This window comes from Bubalus kerabau, chromosome 3 (genome assembly GCF_029407905.1).
Source record: "Bubalus kerabau isolate K-KA32 ecotype Philippines breed swamp buffalo chromosome 3, PCC_UOA_SB_1v2, whole genome shotgun sequence".
Lineage (NCBI taxonomy): Eukaryota > Metazoa > Chordata > Mammalia > Artiodactyla > Bovidae > Bubalus > Bubalus kerabau.
This window is the reverse complement of record NC_073626.1, coordinates 60,641,173-60,652,834: the sequence shown is the minus strand read 5'-3', so window position 1 is coordinate 60,652,834 and position 11,662 is coordinate 60,641,173. Positions and strand designations below refer to the sequence as shown.

Genomic DNA, 11,662 nt, shown 5'->3' with positions numbered 1-11,662 from the left:
CCTCACAGAGGAAGCATAGATATGGATCCTGATTTTTATCTGTTTTAAGAGAGTAGAAAAAAAGAAGGAATTACAATCTTGTCATATTATGCAACTCTTCTGCTACAATATATCAAAAAGTTGATGAACTAAGGTCATGCAGCACAGCTGAGAAGCAATCAAAGTAAACAATGTACATTGCCGCCAGGAAAGCCTGCCAATTTGAGATTAGAACTCTCCATTTTAGCAAAAAAAGAAAAAAAGGTCTTTGGAAAGTTCCTTATAACATTTTATGACTCATAGATATTCCCAGAGGTTCCTGTTTCCATTCTGCAGTAGACAGTTTGAAGACGTGCAGTTCTAGTCAACTGTTGTTCTTAGGCAACTTGGCTGAAAGATCTGTTTAAAAAACATTTGTTGGAAAGATGGTATGTTTGGATGTTTTCATTTTTTAAAACAAAATTCCAGATTTTAAATTTGTTTAACTCCTAATTCAACATTAACTTAACGGATATTCAATTAAGAATTACTATGTTACATAATATGTATTATGAACTCAACAGTTTTCCCATTTGAAAACGCCCATACCAGGGGGTATATATTCCTGGCATAGTCCCCCTTGCAGATCCTTCCAAACTGCCTCCAGATCCCTGGCTCTGTATTCAATAGTTCTGGCTCTGATCTTGGCCACCCAGTTCAAGTATCTCACTTTGACCAAAACTGCCAAGTCACCTCCCGGCCCACCAGGACTTGATTCCTGGCTATTCTCCACTTTTGTCTAGCCCCAGTTCTCCCTTTCTGTTCTAAGTATTGAATATCACTCATGAGGTATTTTCTCCCCATACTCATCTAAGTCTACTTCACTCCATTTACAGATCAGTATCTTCACCTCCAAGGCCTATTCTCTACTCCCAACCAGCTCCCACATTCTTGTCTTTCCCTCCCTCCCATGTCCCAAACAATAAGCCACCTGGTCTTTAATAATTTTCATCATCTATATATGGTTCTTGTAGGTTTGTTTCCTGACAATAACTATAAAGATATGGACATGAGAAAAGCCATAATATTATAAAACACTTTAGCATTATCCAAATAAAAGCTATTCCTTCATGTAATAGGTATGTTAATAGAGGAAGGCCTGATCTCCCTTGACTCCTTAAGCGACTCATCACCACTCTACTCCCAAGCTCAACTCTCCATCCCTCGTTTACAGATGGCATCTCCCTCACACACAGTCTCTTTGAAAATGTGGTTCCTTTCCCAGGTTCCACACACATCTCTCCCCTGATTCTTCTGCGGGTCAGATTCTACAGAGATATGGTAAACTGGGTCCAGACCAAACACATGTTCAGTTTGACTTACACAGTATTTTAGACTTTTTGCAGTTAGTTTCTAACATTTAAAAATTGGAAGAGTAAGTCAAAAAGTAGAGATTTCCAAAGGAAATGAACAGATATCAAAGATATATCTGCACTCCCATGTCCACTGAAGCAATATCCACAACAGCCAAGATGGAACAACTTGAGTGTGCATCAATGGAGGAGCGAATAAAGAAGTAGATATGAAACAGACAGACAGATACACACACATGGAGTGGAATATTATTCTGCCATGAAAAAAAGGAAATCCTGCCATTTGCAACTATGTAACTGTAGGTAACTTAAGGGCACTAGAAAGACAAATACTGCATGGTACACTTATATGTGGAATCTTGAAACAAAAAAAGTCAAACTCATAGAAACAGAGAATTCAAAAACAGTCACCAGGAGCTAGCGGGTGGAGGATATAGAGAGAGATTGGTCAAACAGTATAAACTTTCAGCTAAAAAATGAATAAGCTCTGAGGACATAACATGCAACACAGTGACTAGGGTTGATTACACGGTATTGTATAATTAAAATTTGCTGACAGAGTAGAACCTAAATGTCCTCATAAAAAGGTAAATAAGTGAGGTGACAGTTATGCTAATTAACTACATAGATGGGGGAATCCTTTCACAGCGTACATGTGTGCCACATCACCACAATGTACACTTTAAATATCTTACCATTTTAAACGTCACTTACACCTCAATAGAGCTGAATTCTTTTTTCAAAAACTGGGAAATTATTTGAGATCAGGGGTCAGGAAGGTATGACTTTAAATTTGTGTCCATAAATAAAGTTTTATTTGAACACAGTCATGTTCATTTGTTTATCTGTGGCTACTTGCGTGCTAAAATGGCACAGTCAAGTAGCTGTGACAGAGTTCATAAGGCCAAATATATTATGCTGCTGCTGCTAAGTCACGTTAGTCGTGTCCAACTCTGTGCGACCCCATAGACGGAAGCCCACCAGGCTCCTCTGTCCCTGGGATTCTCTAGGCAAGAACACTGGAGTGGGTTGCCATTTCCTTCTCCAAAATATATTATAGATACTACCAAAGCCAAAAATATTTACAATCCAGTCCTTTACATAAAATATTTGCCAACTTCTGCTCAAATGCCCTCAATCCTGGATGCCTCACCCACAGAGATTATAATATGATTAGTCTGCAGTGGGCATTGGTGTCAATGCCCAGAGATTCCAACGCCACTGATCTGAGTGGGCACTGACATAGGCATTTTCAAGTTCCCAAATGGTTCTAATGTACATACAATGGTTTGCGAACCACTGAATTAGGTAATCTGGATGTCTTCAACAGTCTATGGTTCTTTTCTCTCTCTCCGGGAATAGATCTAAGACAGTCAAAAGTGATACTAGAGCAATGACACATGTCATTACCTCACATTGTTATAGATTAAAAGTTAATACATATATCATAAGCTAATTGACAGAATACAAATGAATGAATACATGTGCAGTATAAAGAAGTAATTGACTTTCATCAAAAGGCAACAAGTTCTCCAACACGTCCCTTCCAAATGAAAGTTCTCAGTATAATATGTTAATATAATTATTAAAGAAATCCTAGATTAATTACTTTATTTATGCTCATTTCTGGCCAAAAGGGAACAAACCTTTGCACTGAATACATGTAAAGTCACGAGCAACTAAGTCAGCTTGAGGAAAAAGAAAGAAAATTAGATGCAGTTCTGCTCCAGGTTTCTAACCACTCGCTTGTATGACCTGGAGCAAGTCTCTTCATCGCTCCTGGTCTTGGTGTGCCTTCTGTAAAATGGAGTATGAACTAGGATAAAACCTAATTAGAACTCCACTGGCAATGATTAAATATTTTTTCAAGGAGATATTACTCTCAGTGTTAACACCCACTCTTGCTTTCGATTGTGGAGGTGTCATACGTTTTACATGGCATGTTTCATACCACATAGTGAAAATACATGTGATATATATCCTTTAACATGTGATATGTTTGTGGTGGTACATGTGATACATGTGGTATGTATGTTATATATATGATATGCGTGATATGTATGTGATGATGCATGTGATATACATGTGACTCTGCAACCCCATGGACTATAGCCTTCCAGGCTCCTCTGTCCATGGACTTCTCCAGGCCAGAATACTGGAGTGGGTAGCCATTCCCTTCTCCAGGCGATCTTCCCAATCCAGGGATCGAAGCCAGGTCTTCAGCATTGCAGGCAGATTCTTTATTGTCTGAGCCACCTGGGGGGCAAAGGATATATATGACATATATATTACATATATATGTATATATAGATATCAGTTCAGTTCAGTTCAATCATTCACTTGTGTCCAACCCTTTGCAACCCCATGAACTGCAGCACGCCAGGCCTCCCTGTCCATCACCAACTCCCAGAGTTTACCCAAACCCATGTCCATTGAGTCGGTGATGCCATCGAACCATCTCATCCTCTGTCATCCCCTTCTCCTCCCGCCTTCAATCTTTCCCAGCATCAGGGTCTTTTCAAATGAGTCAGCTCTTCACATCAGGTGGCCAAAGTATTGGAGTTTCAGCTTCAAAATCAGTCCTTCCTATGAGCATCCAGGACTGGTTTTCTTTAGGATGGACTGGTTGGATCTCCTTGCAGTCCAAGGGACTCTCAAGAGTCTTCTCCAACACCACAGTTAAAAAGCATCAAATATTTGTCAAAAAACCACATAGAAGGGATTTCAACAGAAGGGATTTAATGGAAAGAATTGTCTTCACATGTGTTACAGGACAGACTAAGCAAAAAGGTAACACTGAGGTAACCCAGGAGGCAGCTACAATGCCTGAGATTAGGGGACCAAAAGGGGAAAGGAGGGGAAAACCAGAACCTAAGAACTAGAACAAGTCCCCAGATTTGATGCTTTAAGGAAGGGGCTTGGTCTAGCTGCTGCTAATTCCTCTGAGAGAATACAGTGAGACTAGCTCTGGAAGAGCCACAAGGAACTGGAGGCTGGAGTCACTTCCACAGCTGTGGCCACTAGCTGATGCTCAGGAAAAGTGCCATTTTGGAACTGAGGCCAAGAAGAATGGTCAAATTCAAAAACAGAAAGTCTTACCTCCTTTCCTGCTACTCACCTCCAATACCTTCAAAGCCCCAGCCTAATGCCATCAAGAATCCAGCCAAGAAATCTGAGGAATGAAGTTTGCAGAGTCATAGCCCTAGCATCACAGAACAGAGTCAAAAAGGAGGACACAGAGACAGTGGGTAAATAACTGACACAACTTCTTTACTCAGAAAAGTGAATGTCAATTGCACTGTAGTTAACAGCATGAATATTAATGTTAAAGAAAGTATCTTAGAGAATATAAGACTGTGGAGATTTATACATGAACAGACAAGCATGTATGAGCAGAAAAGTAAACGCTCTCCCATGCTTAAGGAATGACATGCAGAAAGAGGGAAGAAACAAAGAAAATTTGGACATTGTGGAAAAGATCTCTATTAAAAAAGGAAAGTGGCAGTGGTATAAATACATAATCATAACATTAAAAGTTTAATCGAAAAAATAAATAAAAGTTTAATCGACACTATATCTCAAAAAAAAAAGTTCTGTGTAATTATATTAGGTTCCAAGGGTAAGAAATTGGCCCTTATATTGGAGCTAAAAACAAGCATGAAGTGTCCCACAAGACCATGGTAACTAAAATTTGGGATTACTGGGCTCATGTGCTCATGTGCAAACACTATTTGTCAAGCACCCCAAAGTTAAAATAGACCAACAGTGACATCTGCTGCTGTGGACTTACTTTGAAAATGGCCAGTCTCAACATTTTGAAGTGAAGTCTCCTGCCAAACCACTGGACTTCTGCTGTGATGCGTCAGCGCTTCTGGAACTCCTGTTTGTCATCTGTGCTATTAGAAGCTTTCTTAAGTGAACACAGAACATGGGAAAAATGAGAGAATATTTGGAAAAGTAACTAAAACAAACAAAAAACAGTGGGGGTGGAGACATAAGTGATGAGAAGAAGAGACTTCATATTGGCTTTTCTCGTCCTGGTTTTCCTTTAGCTAAGTAAATCCAAATTAATTCTGTAGCTGTCAGCAAGCATGAGCACGTCCGCAGTACAAGGACGGATTAACTGTTGCCGGCTTCAGTGGACTCCAACACAAAGTTTACAGCATAATATCCATACCAGGAAAAAAAAAAAAAAAAAGGTTAAATGATCAAAGGAGAGTATGTGGAAAATGTCTGAAGTTACTCTTGCTTTGGAAATCTCTTCTTAATTATCTAATTGTTTACATTAATTATACTTCCTTCAACATCTGCTGACCCTCAGGCTTTTTCTTTTCTGAAAGCCCATAGAACAGAAGGTTTGAATCAAACAGCATGGCTTTTAAAAATTACATATAATCTCCCGTGTAAAGTGGTCAGTGGGGCTCATTTGCATAAACTAATAAATATGAAAATCATGGGTCAATTTATTTGCTCAAGAAAAAAGGTGGCAACTGATACCGAATCCCTGGTTATTATAAAAGAAGATGGATGAAAAGGCCTTGCAGCGAGGAAGAACTGAATTAAGAGTTCTGACTTCTAATGTGGATTCTGACCACTCACTAAACGTGTCACCGTGAGGAAATCCCATAGTCTATCTGAGCCTCAGTTTTCTCTTCCATAATACTAAAGGCCTGGGCTACCTGAGAGATGGAAAGTGGATTTCAACTCATTTTCCTGTTTTGGTTAACTGGCAATGGCTGCTTTTAACTAATCCCAAAGCGGCATCCAGACTCAATGAAAAAGCTGCTGACCGACCAGCAGGGTCTGCAGTAAGCAATACAAATGTGGAAGGGCAGCGTGCATGTCACATATATACCAAGCTTAGACAAAATTATTTCTCTCATTTTCTTGCAGCTGTAGATTCTACTATTAGCTGCCATTTTTAGTGCCTAGTCTCTTTCAGCTTTGCAAGATGCTCAACAGATATTATTTCTAATCCTCACCATATTTTAAGGACATGGAAACTCAGAAACATGAAATAATTTTCTCAAGACCACACAACATAGCTGGACTCAGTTACTAACAAAATAACCCAACATTCTCTATTGTGAATAAAACCTTCACTTATGTTTTAGATCACATCCCCTAGCCCTCTTGCAACGTAAAAGCTATAATACCATTATGTCTTATCTGGGGATACCTTAATACATCTATATTTTCACAGAAAGAAAGGATGGTTTAGACATGAAACTTGGCTAGTTCATGTAAACATGAAAGGGCAAGGCAGGGAAAAAGTATCCAAGAAAATGCTTTTTCCAGGATTGTATGGTAAAAATTAAAAGTGACAAAGGAGTGGGCAATAACTAAAAGTCATATTCAATTTTAAACCAAATAGAATTACAGACAAATGAACAGAATTCAAAAGACTCCTGTAAAAATAGGACATTGTGTATTACATCGATTGGGTCTGCGTAGGCATTGCAGCTTAACTGGTATAGTACTTGGGGATGTACTCAGGTATAGTACTCAGATGTCAGTGCTTGATACACACTTTTTGATGATGATGGTTCACAAATAATTCAAAGAAGAGATTCCTGGTAAGAAACATTTTTGAAGCTTCCTTAATTTGATACACCATTTTGGACATTCTTTGGGTTACAATCTCCAGGTACAGTAGAAAACAAAGACATTCTAACTTGCGGTTGGAACAAACAGACTCCATCATACAGCAGAAACTTTGAGAATGACATCACAAAATCGGTCTACCCTGACTGCAGAATTACATACTGATGCTCTCAGAGTAATACTCAGAAACTTACACTTGCCTTTAGAAAATAACCTAGAAATATCGATTAGTGAAAAAAAAGTTTTAAGGAAACCAAATGCAGTACTGCACCCATAGGAGAAAAATTATTATTAGTAGTCAAGTTGAGTTTCATGTCAAGGTACCTCATGGCCTATGATTAGCTGGCTGATTCATTCATGTTATAAATATTTATTCTTTACTTACTATGAACCTAGGCACTCTGGAATACAAAATAAAATAGACCTGAGGAGTAGAGGTCTAATTGGAAACAGCTACATAAATAAATTAAAATACAAAATGACATGTAAATCAACTGGGTAATATTTGAGGTACATATGTATCGCACGAAAGTGAAATTACTAATTTTCTCTCATGGTGTCAGAGAAGGACCGGAAAGACACATAAGTACAAGGCTGAACTGAAGATCAATATATTTCTTAAGATACCCATAATTTGCAAGTTTTTAATGATATTAAGACAGTAAAAAAAACAAAACATTAAAACCAAAGGCATAGACCCCCTTAGACTGGCCTCACTCATAAGATAGCTCTGAAAAGAACACAGTCAATAACCATATGGAGAAAATGGTACTTGTATACTTAAGTAAAGCAAAGTGTTGTGTATTTTTCATCCTACTATTTTAAGGTAATATCATTCCAAAGTATTAGGGCCTAACATCTTGTCATGCACAAAGAAAGTCAACACAAGAAAGTCCTGCAAAGAGTCTTGTTCCACATATACTCTGTGACTAATTCTGTTTATGGAATGAACTGCGCTGTGGTCATGGGTCACATTCAGCCAGCCAAGAGAATGTTTCCAGAGTGTAATTGTTCTGGGCATCAAGGCACTTTACAGCATGTTCCCATTGCTTTTTGATACTCTGTGGCCAGGAGACTGCTGAGAAAATATTATTCACCCGAATTAGACTGGAGGAGTCAACCGCCTGGGTATTACATCTCCATGTCAGCACAAGCGGCGTCTGCAACCGACCTTCCCAGATGTTTCTAATTTCTCTACCTTCTGAACTACGACTTGGTTTTCTTTTCCTGACTTTGAAATATTTTAAACAAAGGACTTTCTGTAATGTCTCGGGAAACTTACGAAATTAAAATCCTGGGGTTAATATCAGAATAAGAGTTCTGGAACTCCTGCCACTGCCACATTGATGAGATTTCCACCTTGCGATTCACTACCTCAGTTTCTCTCAAACAACTTTTGAGCTGCAGGAGTCTCATTCACTCTAGAGATTTCCACCCAGCTAACAAATTGAAAAACACTGAATTCTGGAGGCAACTACATGTCCCCTGTTGCCATATTACCTAAAATAAATGCTACTTCAAATTAAGGCCTTAATGTTAATAAAAATGATCAAGCTGTCAAACCAGCAACTGCATATCTAGAAAGTTATACAAAGATTTTCACACATGTTCACAAGGAATCATATATAAAGATATTAATTGCAGCATGGTTTGTCAGAAATTGAACTTGGAAATAACCAAAGCATCTAGCAGCAGAGGACTGGTAGAATATTTTATGCTATATCCACACGAGAAATAATGTGCAGCCCAAAAAGACCATGGCAGTTCTCCACATATGATAAGAAGGGAAATCCTCATAATAATTGTTAGGGAAAGAACTGGGCTAATATGTATGTGTAAAAATACAATACATACTGTGTAACTTTTTGTCGCTTTTGGATTGTAATTTTTGCCATGTGCAAGCACTGTTTATTCAAAAAAATTAAGTTTGGTGAAAATAAAGTAAAATCAAGATAAAACGATGTCTTGAGGAAATAAAACTAATAGAAAAGGAACATGGTAAAAGAAGGGAAGGAAGAAGGAAAAGAAAATTGTGAGACTTCAAGCTTCTAAAACTATGAAAGGGTCTGTCTCATATTCTCAGCAAAATTTCCAACTTGTGTCACAGGTTGGCCTGACTCAGTTCTTATTCTTTACAAGCGCTCCGGAGTGCATTTGACTCATGATTGGAGACTCTCCTCTTGCATGAACTGCCTCACCCTGATTCTCTTTTTTTTCTTTCTTTCTTTTTTCCTTTTTTTAAATTGAAGTGTAGTTGATTTACAAACTTGTTTAATTTCTGCTGTACAGCAAAGAGATATACATCCTTTTTTATAATATATTCTTTTCCATTATGGTTTATTGTAAGATATCGAATATAGTTCAGGCTTCCCTGGTAGCTCAGTGATTAAGAATCCACCTTCAATGCAGGAGACCACCTGCAATGCAGAAGACACAGCTAGATCCCTGCATCAGGAAGATCCCCTGGAGAAGGAAATGGCAACCCACTCCAGTATTTCTGCCTGGGAAATCTGGTGGACAGAGGAGCCTGGTGGGCTACAGTACATGGAGTGGCAAGAGTCAGACATGGCTTAACAATTGAACCCACCACCACCACTGGATATAATTCCCTGTGCCATATGGTAGGACATTGTTGTTTATCTACTCTCTATATAATAGCTTACATCTGCTGACCCCAACTTCTCACTCCATCCCCCCCAACCCCCTCCCTCTTGGCAACCACAGGCTGTTTTCTATGCCTGTGAGTCTGATTCTGTTTCATATTTAGGTTCCTTTGTGTCATATTTTAGATTCCACAGAAGGGATATCATATTGTATTTGTCTTTCCTTTTTTAACTTACTTCAGTTAGTATGATAATCTCTAGTTATATCAGTGGTGTTACAAATGGCATTGCTTTGTTCTTTTTTATGGCTGAGTAGTATTCCATTGTATATATGTACTACATCTTTTTATCCATTCATCTGTTAATAGACATCTGTTAATAGACAATAGCCAAACATTGTTTCCATGTCTTGACTAGCACTGGTGTGAATGTAGCAGTGCTAATCTTTCTGAATCACAGTTTTGTCTGGATATATGCCCAGCAGATTACTGGATCATATGGTAATTCTATTTTTAGTTTTCTGAGGAACCTCCATACTGCTTTCCACACTGGCTGCACCAACTTACATTCCCACCAATAGTATAGGAGGGTTCCTTTTTCTCCACACCCTCTCCAGCATTTGTTATTTGTAGACTTTTGAATCATGGCCATTCTGACTGGAGTGAATTGATACCTCATTGTAGTCCTGATTTTCATTTCTCTAATAATTAGCAGTGGTGAGCATTTTTTCACGTATCTGTTGGCATCTGTATGTCTTCTTTGGAGAAATGTCTATTTAGGTTGTTTGTTTTTTTTGTTGTTGAGTTGTATGAGCTGTTTGTATATACTGGAAATTAAGCTGTGTTGATCATATTGTTTGCAGATATTTTCTCCCATTCTCCTATTCTGTGAGTTGTTTTTTTGTCTTGTCATGATTTCCTTTGCTGTGCAAAAGCTTATAAGTTTGATTAGGCCCTCTCACCCTGATTCTTGACATGGTCATTGGTCACTCCTCTCTGCTCTCAGGTGGCTCTTCATCCTCCCCTCTACCCTTCAAAGCTTTGGTTGTGGGCATTTCCCAGAGCTTAGTGACTAGACCTCAGTAGTTCAGATACTTCCTTGATGGCATTTTATTTGTAGATGAGTCATAAAACTGTATCTCTGGCATTTGCCTACTTTTTGTCATTTACCTCTTGTCTTCCCTTTCCCTTTTCATTCTCAATGCCTTCCAACCACATTTTCTGACTGCCTACAGAAAACTCCCAACAGATGCTATTTAAACACTGAACTTGATCTTCCCCAGTCTCTCTTGCTCTCATGTTTTATGTATGTGCATGCATTGCCCTCAAAATGAAATGCCAAATTCCTCAAAGTTAGAAAGATTTTTACAATTACCTTAGTATATACCCCATCCTTCTGTTCTTCCTTCAGCCAAGAACAGTGTTCTAACCAGGCTGTTAGCCAATAAATTCTTATGTAATATTATATTTTTGTGAATAAACTACTCCCTTCTCATACAACCACCAGATTTAATTCATAATTATACATATGGTATGTATAATAGGATATAGGAATTCTATTTATTAATTATTAATATATTTTTTCTAATCTACTCCACAGTGGATTATTATTACACAGTGGATCTGAAACAGCCTATGTTAGAATCATTGTTTACATTTTCCTCCTCATTTAGTTTTTTGAGGCTAGTACCTGTGTGTTATGTGTTTCCATATTGCTAGAGACTGACTCCCACTAGGAGCTTATCATAATTATTTGTCAAAAGAATAAATATTTTTTAAAAAGAAAATACAAGAAATATTTTCCAAAAAGGATTTTAATATTTAGTGGATTAATCCTTTTCTAACAAAGTCGTGATTTATATTCACAAGGAATAAAGTGGATCAGAGCAGGGATAAATGGAGGCCACAAATTCAGATATGCAATTAATGCAAATGTATTTCCCATTACTCCAGTGAATTGTTATTATGAGTCTGAATGTCAGGCTGAAGCTTCCCCTTGAGTCTTTTTGAAGGTTCCCCCAATTCTGCAGCATTTTGTTGAGGTTTAAAGAAGAGTAAAGGATTTTGTAAGGTTAAGAATTGGGGAAGATGGGGAACTAACGCACAGCCCTAACGTCACTTCTCA

At 38.1% G+C, this 11,662-nt stretch overlaps 1 long non-coding RNA gene across 1 annotated transcript in view; it reads right to left on the bottom strand.

Moving 5' to 3' along the window:
- Nucleotides 1–3,018: 3,018 nt before the first annotated feature.
- LOC129646166 (uncharacterized) overlaps nucleotides 3,019–11,662 on the bottom strand; it is a 92,464-nt gene continuing 83,820 nt past the window's right edge. The window contains exons 5-7 of the long non-coding RNA XR_008711733.1: nucleotides 5,122–5,241; nucleotides 4,450–4,503; nucleotides 3,019–3,587 (exon numbers count right to left, since the gene is read on the bottom strand). This is a non-coding gene — a long non-coding RNA (uncharacterized LOC129646166). The remainder of the gene's footprint in view (nucleotides 3,588–4,449; nucleotides 4,504–5,121; nucleotides 5,242–11,662) is intronic.